The 12536-nt window shown below is 39.2% G+C and overlaps 1 long non-coding RNA gene across 1 annotated transcript in view; it reads right to left on the reverse strand.

Moving 5' to 3' along the window:
* Positions 1–12536, reverse strand: part of LOC125128052 (uncharacterized) — a 361128-nt gene that overhangs the window by 48351 nt on the left and 300241 nt on the right. The window contains exon 5 of the long non-coding RNA XR_007135124.1: positions 1081–1221. This is a non-coding gene — a long non-coding RNA (uncharacterized LOC125128052). The remainder of the gene's footprint in view (positions 1–1080; positions 1222–12536) is intronic.

Raw genomic sequence — 12536 nt, forward strand, 5'->3', positions numbered from 1 at the left:
TATTGAGTGTAAGATAGGCTCAAGGATGTATTGCACGACACAAGGAATATAGCTAATATCCGTAGTAACTGCAAATAGAAAGTAACCTTTAAACATTGTATAATTTTTTTTTTAATTTTAAAAACTACCGTACAATCCAGCAGTTCCACTCCTAGGTATATATCTAAAGAAAACAAAAACGCTGGTCTGAAAAGATACATGCACCCCAAAGTTCAAAACATTATTTACAATAGCCAAGACATGGAAATAACCTAAATGTCCTTTGATAGACAAATGGATAAAGAATATGTGGCATATATTTAAAATGGAATACTACTCAGCCATAAAAAGGAATAAAATCCTGTCATTTGCAGCAACATGGATGGACCTAGAGGCTATTATGCTTAGTGAAATAAATTAGACAAAGACAAATACTGTATGTTATCACTTATATGTGAAATCTAAAAAATAAATCAATGAATATAGTGAAACAGAAACAGACTCACAGACATAGAAAACACTCTAGTGGTTACCAGTGGGGAAAGGGAAGAAGGGAGGAACAAGATAGGTGTATGGGGAGTTCCCGTCCTGGCGCAGTGGTTAATGAATCTGACTAGGAACCATGAGGTTGCAGGTTCGGTCCCTGCCCTTGCTCAGTGGGTTAACGATCCGGCGTTGCCATGAGCTGTGGTGTAGGTTGCAGACGCGGCTCGGATCCCGCGTTGCTGTGGCTCTGGCATAGGCCAGTGGCTACAGCTCCAATTGGACCCCTAGCCTGGGAACCTCCATATGCCGTGGGAGTGGCCCAAGAAATAGCAACAACAACAACAAAAAAAAAAAGATAGGTGTATGGGATTAAGAGGTATACATTACTATGTATAAAACAAACTATGGGATATATTGTACAGTACAGGGAATATACCCAATATTTTATAATAACTTTAAATAGAGTATAATCTATAGAGACTGAATCACTATGTTGTACACCTGAAACAAATATAATACTGTAAATCAATTACACTTTAAAAAGGAAATGACAGAATTAAATTTTTTAAATAATAGCAATAAATTTTTTAAAAAGAAAACATGAATTGAGCATACCTGCCACTTGTCATGGAGAGTTGCTGTTCCTCAGAGGCTGTGTTTGGACTCCGTGATTCCCCTTTGCTGGGGCTTGCCACTGTTGCTTCCATGGGTGAGCCTCACCTTAGGTAAACCCATCCACACATGTCCAGATCTGTCCTAACACACAATTTAATAGGTAAACATTTTCTTCTCCAAAAGTTATGTTCATATTCAGACGGCTTCACAGGCACATAAAAATTCCTTCTACTAGTTATCTCCACTAATAGATTTAAAATGTTTCCTTTTTTTCATTTTCCCATGGTGAATCAAAGGGTACCCATAGGGTACAAAAATTGTGGATTGCAACATGCTTCAGGGTCAGCACAGAAGCCATTTCCTGGTCATAACTTCTCTGAAAATACTTCCAGCTGGAATGTAAGGGCCTCTGCCAGCTGCCCCTGCTCCCGTGCATTGAGTGCTGGGTCAGAGCAGTGGGAGACTGAAACCCGATTCCCCCATTTAGTAGCTGGGTAGCCTTGGGTGACTCACTTGACTGCTCTCCACCTCAGTTTCCTCATCTTTAAAATGGACATAAAATAAGGTTATTTAGATACAGGCTTGTTGTAAAAATTACATGACAATGACTTTAACCCCTCACCCATAATAGTTGCTAGCTTTTATTATAATTCCCTCTCCTCTGAGCCCATAATATCTTAAAGTAAAACAAATTCTTGTTGAGAGCATGCTATAGGCAAGGCTCTGTATGGGTCACTTAAATCTTGTCAGAATGAAGATAAAACTCTAAAACAAAGGCCTCTTTGGGTATTAATTACTTAATGTAATTATATGGCTTTTCTAGAGAAACAGCCTATAGAGAAAGAGAAGGAGCCATACAGCTAAAAACCTCACATGGGAGGAGGTGGGGCACCACACTGGAGGTTTTCAGGAGGAGTGCCCTGCTCTGGGAGAGGGCACGGGCATTTAGATTGGCAGCCTCTGCTCTCTCAAGTAAATCCCTTGTCCACAGTAAGAGGTCAATAAACCCTGGCTCAAATTGTTGGATCAGGAAAGGATGAGGCCAAGGAAAGGAAGGGGTCAGGTTCGAAAAGTTTCCTCTAGCTTTTGTTGTTATTTTCTTGTCTCCCTTTTTATCTTTTTTTTTTTTTTTTTTTTGCTATTTCTTGGGCCGCTTCTGTGGCATATGGAGGTTCCCAGGCTAGGGGTCGAATCGGAGCTGTAGCCACCGGCCTACGCCAGAGCCACAGCAAAGCAGGATCTGAGCCGCGTCTGCAACCTACACCACAGCTCACGGCAACGCCGGATCATTAACCCACTGAGCAAGGGCAGGGACCGAACCTGCAACCTCATGGTTCCTAGTCGGATTCGTTAACCACTGCGCCATGACGGGAACTCCTCCCTTTTAATTCTGAAATGCTCCAAGTCCTTTATGGACTCCTTCACCATGTAGGTAGGTAGTGTGCATCTTACTGTCCTTAGGACATGGATATGAGATTGCTGAGAGAATATGCATCTGGATCAGAGCCCAGAACAACAGCCACACAAACAAAACAAAACAACACAACATGAATTTGGACAAAAGTCCATGTAGACCTCCCTCCTTCCACACCTTCATTCACAGAGGTTCCCCTGAAATGGCAATTTAGATAAACCAATGCTTTTATAACAAAAAAGATGTTCAGGGTCCTTCAAAAAAATGTTCTTAACAATACGAAGAAAGAGATGAATTATTTTGTGCACAGAAGGACCACACAGGACGGGCTGACCACAACCCCCATGGATGGGCCCTCTGCAGCTCTGCCCCAAAGAATCTTCTATTGGGCAGACCCTATCTCAAACATGAACCAGGCACCAAGGGCCCTCAAGTAAACTGACAAGGGAAAAGAACCAAAAGAATTCCCCAGCACAGCTTTTGTGAGGCAAAAGAGGAGAAATCCTAGCCTGACTTCTGAGGTTAGTGACAGTTTATCGTAATAGACTCTCTTTATTGTGCCCAGTAAATGTTTGGGGTTAGGAGGAATTCTTTTAAACCATAAAGTAAGTTAAGCCCTTCACCTCTCATCTGTAATTTGTGCATATGGTAAATTTGTTAGTTGATGGATCTAAGTGGAACCCATGAGAAAATATCCTATCACCTTCATATAACGCACTGAATTGTTATTGTTCCTAAAGGTCACACTGTGTTAGATTGATAATCAACTCTCACATGGGTTTACAAAATTTTTTTGTTTACTTGTTTGTTTGTTTTATTTTATTTTCCCACTGTACAGCAAGGGGATCAAGTTATCCTTACAAGTATACATTATAATTACATTTTTTCCCCACCCTTTGTTCTGTTGCAACATGAGTATCTAGACAAAGTTCTCAAAATTAAAATTGTGATTTTTATAGTCTTTTCATGTCTACATTTGCTCTATAACCTTCTTATAATGATTTCCTCATCATAACAATCTTTGTACATTGGAATGATCCTTTGGATAGGATTACCTCATAAAGAAGTCACTCTGATATTTTAGAAATCAAACCCCTTTGGATTGAGTCCAAGAGCCACTATCACTTTAAAACAAATTGGTCTTTTGTGACAAGTCATATATTAAGGCTCCTGGGTATTTTAACTTAGGTTCTGGAGAACGCTCTACCTCTGTTCCGCAAATGTCAGAATCCTAAACTAAGACCAGTTCACTTTTTTTGGCTCTGTCCTGTCTCTGAGTATGCAAAGTCACAATATTTTGACAGCTGAGGCACATTCTATATTTACTCTTCACACAAGCAAGGCACACTTGCACATTTTATCACCACACAAAATAAACCTAGAGAAACATCTCTTTCTGTCCCATACACGTCATTTGGCCATAAGGCATTATTTTTGCCTCCTTATTCTTGTTTTTACAGTGAGTTGTGTTTTAACTAAACTCTTTCCCCCTGGTTTAATGGTGCTCAATTGGATATCTCTTCGCCTTGCACAATGAGAGCATCTCCCTCTCTGCATGCTGTTTCTACTTCCTGAACCCAGAGCTCTTTACAGCTGCAAATGATTCTTTTTTCGTTTGAGACAGAGTATACTGGAAGAACACGCAAACAGATAGGAAAGGGCCTCCCCATAGTATGCTCTTTTTGGAACATGCTTATCGTTAGGATGTTAAATATCTGCCTGATGATTTTTATCTAGACCGAACTCCAGTGAGGATTTTTTTTTTTTTTTTTGGTTTGGTCTGTCTTTTTTTTTTTTTTTCTTTTTCTGTCTCACAAAAACCAAGTGTTCTCCAGCAATGAGGCAACGGAAAAAATCAATACTTGCCATGTACCATGTAACCAATAGAATAAGGGGAATGATTTATGTATGGATGGATGCAGCCTGAATCAGCTGGGGCCTCGCACAGAGAGGGACAGAGAGGGAGAACGCGAGAGAGGGAGAGACAGAGAGAGAGAGAACAGGGGAGGTGGGGGGCGAGCTGAACTGCCGTGATTATTTCTACAGTGTGCCCAGATTTTTTTTTTTTCCTGCAGCAATAATCCCCTTCTCCAGCACTGCAGGACAGAGGGAAAGCCTGCAATTTGCGGAATATATGATGGCTCAGCTCTCCCTCCTTTCCCCAGAGTCCTGATGCCATGCTCATACTAAGGTACCCTGAGAAGGGGAGGATGATGTTTGGCCTGCAGCCCTTCAACCTTCCAGTCATCACCCTAAGAAAGGCTAGTGATGGGTGGAAAAGCACTAGTTGACAGAGAGTCAGATTATCAACAGGATTAACAAAAACAAAAACAAAAACGTTCCAGCACCGGCTTCCTATGAAGACCAGCAGGAAGGGCTTGCAGACGGGAACTACTCTATACCTCAAGAGTTTCTGCTGGAAATATAGTTTGGTTAACTGGAAATCCAGGGCGCTGCAGCATTTAAAGGTATTTAATCCTGAAGCTAACTTTTAGGGCAACAGATACTCTTGCTCAAAGCTTAGCTATTAACTATACTTAGGTGCTTAGAGTGTGTGGGTGCAAATAGACAGCACTGAATCCAGCTACTTCACAGCTGGATGCATGGTACTATTGTATATGGAATGCTGGTGGTTGGGATGTAAATTGGGTTAATCATTTGCTTTAGACTGGCATAATATATATTTTTAAATGACATGATTTACAAAAATCCCTACTCTCTGCTTCAAACTCAGGATGAAGACTTTGTGAAAGGCAAATATGACCATTTATTTAGAATATCTTTGTTTTTTGAGATGTGTTTAAATGGATCTATATTTATTTTTATAAGTTACCGTCTTTCTACATTGTGCTTGAAACTATAGGAAGCTTGACAGCATTATATTTCTAGCAGTCCGTTGGAAAAGACTGATTTACATCCTTTTATAAGGAACATTGATATCATATAATTTTAAATATTTGTTGCATCCTTAACCCAATACATAGTATTAATATCACAGTACTTAGATATTCTCCTAAAACATCCTATATTCTTTATATGATCTATTATACTTGGATCACATAATACTTGGAAAGATATTTTAAATACTGAATGTGGCAGAATAATGCCATGCCATTAATGTATGCTTATTTTGGAACTGGTAGTTTTAACACCCATGAGCTATTAAAATAGCTTTTTTTTCCCCTTAGGTTGAAAGTATCCATTCAACTCAACATTATTGTAGCCTCTGTTGAAAAAATGTCGTGTTTTTTAAAACATGTATGTTAACTCTAAAAATTATCTTAAACTCTCTTAAAATTCTATGTAGTTTTCTAAATACGTATATTCAAAAGTGTACTGAATGGCAATTTTTGCATTTTTCCAAATATATATTTATTATTTAATTTATCCTTTCACTTACTGAATAATTATATTTTTGTTTCTAGCATGTTGTACTTAGATCCTTATTTATATTACATAGTTTGTACATTTATTTAGTAGTTGTGTGCATACATAGGATTAAGGATTATAAGCAAAGAGTAGATAACCACAAAAATATACAAAATTATTCTTGGTAGTCTTCATCTTTTAAATGACTCTTCATACTTTAATATAATTTTTTATGGATGCTATTGAAGAACAGTTAAGTTGATGCACTATTAGTTATAAATCAGTAAATACTCTCATGTCTTCATGTGAGTATCTAGTCATTGAGAGATCTGATCTATCCCGTTCCTTGAAAAACTATTTTGGGAAGATTTATATGTAAATTAAATAAATACACATGATGTCTTTCCTCTAGGCAAAATTAGAATAATAAAAATGCACTCCACAAGTAAACTATATTTAGTGAAATATCTTTCAGTAATTTTAATACAGGATGGATTACCCAAACCAGCAGAAATTATGCATAATCATTTTGAATGGGAGAGACCAAGCAGCTGTCTTCACATAAGGACAGATGAGCCTTGGTTTTTACATTTTGATCTTGATCATCGTTCTCTCTCTCACTCTTCCATTGGCCCAAACAGGTAAAACGAAAGAAGCCCCTCACCATCTTTACTTTCGGTTCCCGCTGCCTTAGTCAAGCTGTCCAGCTGAGGGTTAACGAACACAGACAATCTGGAGATGGTCCAAGTATAGTGAGGACCTTGAAGACTAAGCTCAACGCTGCAGGTACCACTGCCAGAAGGAATGTTCTTAGCATCCTACAAGCAGGTCCCCCAAAAACTAAGGCAAGTGGGAATGAGGAAGCATGAACACAAGCAAGATGCTGCTGAACCACAAGGTAAGCACAAGCAGGATCTTGCTGCAGGTTTATTTTTAGAGATGTCTTGCCGCCACTTAAGAAAAACTGTTATCTATAACAGAGGAAAAGATTAAAAGCCTGCCAAAGGCCACAGAAATTGTTTAACAAGTCCAGCCACGTCGACTATATTATTTGAGATGAGCCTTAAGGCCACAGGTACCTGGAGAGTCAGCAGAGAATCCTGGCCCTAACAATAGGAGAAACAGAATGAATGATAAATTAGGCAGGAGATGGGTTAAATAGGAAGCCAACAAGAATTGGATTTCATTGTTAGTTTATAGAGTGCCAACAGCATCCCTTTGTTTTAAAAGTTTAGGTCTATTAAACATAACTTTCTAAGTTCTAATGAAAGCTGAATAACCCTTCTCCCCAATATGAGACCAATTTCTTATAAATATCTGGAGTTAAACTGCATAAATGAAACTCATGTTGGCATCTTATGCTGTGACAAAAAAAGCAGATCTTCTCATTGTGACCAAGGTCTTCAGTAAACACCTGCTACGGTTTATTCTCCTTCATCGGTGGTTACAATTTCACTGATGAAATACCCATTAGAGAGAAAATCAATACTTGAGCTTAACCGCCTGCTTTGTTTTAGTACCTCAAATTATTTTAAAAACTGATTAACATAAATAACTCATTATTTAGGAAATAAAACAAATGAAGGTTTCACATTGCTATTCTAGCACCCACCCAAAAAAAGAAAACAAAAGAAAAAAAAGGAAAAAGGTAACATCCAGTTCTCATTTACTTAACAATTTATTAATCCACTTAATAAAAATAAAGTACTAATAAAAAAATCCATGTTTTTAATTTCTAAAGTCTAATTTCATCCTTGAATTAAAATAAAATAAATGAAAACATTCTATAGTGAAACATCAATATGATTACTTTTAAATAAGTCTGCTTATACCTGAAAGATAACTTGTAGTCTCTCTATAAAAGCAGTCTCTCACGCATTTCGTTTCTTTTTCCTTCAATTATTCTACAGCAGCCAGAGCATCTTGAGTTAGTCTAGTTTAATCTGAAAATAACTGAATGGCAAGTTTCTATTTTCTAATCTAAATGAGCTCATCTTAAAAACACATAGAACTTAGATTCCATTTAACACAAAGGTTAAATAAGGACAACAAAATGTGACATTGAATTTCTGTTCACTGATATACTGTTAAATATGATTACCTGTATTTTCCAGACCTTGCCAAGGCATAGAAGCATAGGCAACATCTGCTGAAAATATTAAAACACAGGTACCCAAAGCTGCACCTCAACAGATTTGCCTGGTAGTGTGAGGTTCCCAGGCCCTCATGTGGCTGTTTGCATTTGCGTCTGTATAGGTTGTGTGAAGATATAGATCCTCTCAAAAAGCTGTCTCGTTCTAGCCACAACTTAATGGTTTTACTCTGTAGGCTGCATCATTTATTCCAACAGATTTTTTTCTCCCATAAGATCTAGATGAGAGCACATCCTCACCACCTCCCCAGAGAATAATCCAAAAGATGGGAGGTTCTTAATAAAACAATTAATTGTGATAAATTTCTGATTTTTGCTCCTTCATTCAGGGCTATTTCCATGGCAACATCCTCTCATCCTATTGTTGGCTTGTTCTTCATTCACACAGCAGGTTAAGCCCAGGGCAGCGAGGGCAGGCTAATGGTCAGCCTTTATTTTCTCTGGCCCTTCAACAAAGGTTAGTTGAGGTCACCAGAAGCCAAAGGGTAATTACTTTTGCTCCACAGGGTTAAAGGTACACAGATTGCTATTGGGACAACTGTATGGATGACCTTCAGCATTTAATGTTCAATCTTCTTTTCTTTCATCAGAGTGAGTAAGTGTGATATAACAGTGGTAATGCACCCCATGCCTGAAATTCAGAATAGAAAGCCAAACATCTTTTTATTTTGTAAAGCTATTATTATCATAGTATACTCTTGGAATCAATTGGAAAACCCAAGGCATAAAAGATTTCCTATCCCTTAAGTAAGAAAAAACAAAACAAACAAACAAATAAAAATCTCATGGCATAAAATTGCAGCTATTCATTAGTTTTCTTATTTAGTTAATTTGAGATTCATAATTTCCTAGGCTTCAGTCATTTTCATAAGGGTGTGTTCTTTAAGGCTGAGAAGAAAATGGAAGGTTTCCTGGCTCCACGAATTACCTGAGGCTCTATTTTTCCCCTTCAAACACCAATTGTAACCTTGTCCCTCTAAACTGACTTAGAGTAAGCCAGATTAAAATAAGTTTTCTCTCTTAGTTGCTCTATTCTCAAAGAAAAACAGCCTCTACATGAATTTGTGGAGGTGTGGGGAGAGATCTTTTGAAAACGAATAGTTAAAACATTTTGCCCACTTATCCGAAGAGCCATTTGAGATTTTGTCTTGTTATTTCAATCTGGAATTAAAAAAAAAAATCCATCATTTTGGGGCCCTCAAAATGGAGCCACCAGCCTGATGGATGCATTCACCATAGTTTTATCATCAGGCAGAGAGACTTTTGACTCCCTGGACATGATGGCTTTGCTAACTGCTTATCTCAACACAAAGAAGGCAGACTGAGCCCCTTCAAGGGGGAAGGGGGAAGATCATCTGAAAGAAGCCCTTGGACCATTCTGCAGCCTTAGCCTATGGGAATCATCCCCCTAAATCTCATCATCTCTGTCCAAGAAGGTGCCTTTGATGAGAGGAACATAAAGAGGGCTCAGAGTAGGACCCCCCCCCCCCGCCCCACTTCCACTTCAAGAGAGAGGTAGATACATTATTTCTGTCTGTTTCTCAGACTCACTCTCCTGGCATTTGAGAGCCAGCAGGCACTTCATCTCCCTGCAGTCCTCTGTCTCCCCCATCAGCGCTGGCCTAGCTGTCTCTCTAGTCCTTCCCTCACACTCTTCATATTGAGCCATCCTTCTGTTTGTAGGCTCCCTGGGAACCTCCAGATCCATCTCCCAAGGCTAGCACTCCAGGTGCTTCATCAGCTGGTCCCTCCATTCAGCTTGAACTTCATGCCCCAGCCTCCTCCTGTTGGCGACTCTGCCATAATCAAGTAACCTGTGGCCTCTTATGTGTGCCCTCACCCTCCCTGAACTTATGCCGTACTCTCAAAATGCCAGTCCTCTTTGCAAGTCCTGGTTCTTTAAAATGTTGGTTTAAAATTTAATTACTTCAGGAATTCCTCCATATTTTATCCCCTGCTACATCTAAATAAATTAAATAAATACATTTAATAAAGTCTTATATATTACTACAGATCTTATATATACATATATCATATACATAATTATATAATAAAGCTATAGAAAGTGCATCTAAATATCAAATATCCTTAAATAGCAACTTTTAAAAAGGCCCAAACCTTAAATTATCCCCACTTACGAATACTTAGGCCTCTTATACAACTATTTTATATGAGACAACTTATTACACAGTAGCTATCAGTAATTATCTCAGCAAATTCTGGTCTGTTTCACTTTTCTCTATTTTCTATTGTTCTTTCTGCATCTCTACAAAGTCCTGTCATCCTTGAGAGTGAAGCATTTTGGCATCACATCACAATCTCCCAAAATAATCTCCTTGCTCTCCGTGAGCATCAACTAAAATCTGCTATTATTAATTTGAAAAATCAAGGAGAGAACAGAAAATAAAACAAAATGCAACCACACCTAGGGCCAGGGATATTTTATTTTAGAAGGGATTCAAGACCCACAGAGCACATTTCTGGATGTGGAATGGTCAGTGGTAGAGATATTTGGAAAAGGAGATTTAAAAAAACAAAAAATCTGAAGCATGTGTCAGGGTCTGACATGTGACCTAGATGAGAGAAGGGAGGAGAGACCTAGCACTGCCCTCAGTGAGCTGACAACAATGTCCCTCAATGGCAAAGAAATTGCCCTTTCCTCGGTCATGGACTAAAGCCTAAAGGATTGATTTTGTTCTCCAGTCAGGGCTCCCTGACCAGGAGCATTAGACGTGTGAACTCCTAAAAGCTGGTTAGCTGAGATTCAAAGAAGTGTTAGAGAGAGAGATGAGTTCACATGAAGTAAACCTTAAGAATGCTAGTCTTTCCCCTTCTGCACAATGTCTCTCCTTTCCCCTCCCCATCATCCCCAGATGCCCCAGCTCCCCAGACCCCCACCTCACATGGGGGTTTTAACATAAACAGGCCACATTTTCCCCAGATCTGCTAAGAAAGACAGTTGGATGAAATATTTAACCATAAACAAGGCATCTCTAATGATGGCACTTCAGGCATTTTGGATTTTGAAGAGGGAGTTATTTAGAAGTATCACCTTCCTAGATCTTGCCAGGTCACCCTTTGTGGGCTCTCTGGGTAAGCGACAAACTGAAAGGAAGCACTTGGGATGTATTAGGTCAAATCGTCCATCAATACAAGTCACTCACTCCAAAATGGATATGCACATTTTTCCTCTATAGGCAAGAAATCCAAGCACTTGCCCTTAGCGTCTTACTATTTCTAAAAGCACTTTTCTTTTCTCTTGAAAAACAGAGCCACTGGATTCACTGTCTTGGAGTAGGCATCTCTTTTTCACCTTGTGGAGAAAGCATTACTAAAAGGTTAAACATGGAGGAGTTGTCACAATCACGGTCAGTTCTTTCTTAGGTGCCAGAAAGTAAATGTGACTTGTCATCTCTTCTAATTGGTATCTTCACACGTGGGAGGTAAGGCTGTCTCCTACAGAAGCTGCTGCAGAAAGTTCTGTAGCAGTTGTTGAGTAGTTATGGAGAGTGATAGGAAGGTGCCATGATCCAGAGCATCTGCCTCAGTGCCAGGTGAGTGATGAGTTCTCAAGGGTCCAACTCTGGCCCCCAGGCACCTCGGATTGATATTGTGTCCTAAAGCTAGAGCGCTGCCAGGGCTGATATGAGATGAGACCTGGGAAGAAGAATGTAACACGGTGCTACTTGAATTGCAGGATGTATAAGAAGCACAGATTTCTGGATCTCACTTCTTGAGAAGTTGATTCAATAAGACCCCAAATATGTGCTTCTAAAGAGATGCCAGGTGATGAAGATGCTCCCCAGCTGTGGCCTCACTTGGAGGGGTACTGTGGTAGATGTCCTTTCTCTGGATTTCACTCCTTGTACCTCTAAAATGTGCCACCACCTTTCCACTTGGCAAAGGGCTTCTCACCTGTTCAGAAGTACTTGTGATTTCTAGGTACCACTCCTTCACTTTCCTGCCTCTCTGTTCTGGTCCTCACTTCATTTTGCTATAACCCTTCGGTGTGTATGAATTACAAGGGCCCTTCAGAATAGCACTTTTCCTATTTTATTGAACTACAAAGCATCTCCAGCCTCCTACTATTAAGGCAGGAAAATATTTTTCTCCTCCCCAGCCTTGGTATCCAGACAGCCCTTTCCACAAATTCAGATCCTCACCTCTTTACCAACATTTAGGTGGCACTTTTCCCTCTCTGATCTTAGATCAGCTAAGAGACTGCCACAACATCCCAGGAAGTTTGCCCTGTTGGGTGACAACTTAGTGTAGTGGTGAAGTACATGGGCCCTAGAGCCAGATAGGTTGATTCAGGTGTGACCCCAGACAAGCAATTTAGTCTTTCTTAGCCTCAATTTACTTTTCTGCAAAATGGGAATAATAATAATAATACATATATCATAAGGTTCTGATAATATTTGAATAATATAATGTATATAATGACTTAGGTACAGTGACTGGAACACAGTTAAGACCTGCATATGTAGTAGCTATTATTTATATAAAGCCCACATTATGAAA

The sequence above is a fragment of the Phacochoerus africanus genome, chromosome 5 (genome assembly GCF_016906955.1).
Source record: "Phacochoerus africanus isolate WHEZ1 chromosome 5, ROS_Pafr_v1, whole genome shotgun sequence".
Taxonomy (NCBI): Eukaryota; Metazoa; Chordata; class Mammalia; order Artiodactyla; family Suidae; genus Phacochoerus; species Phacochoerus africanus.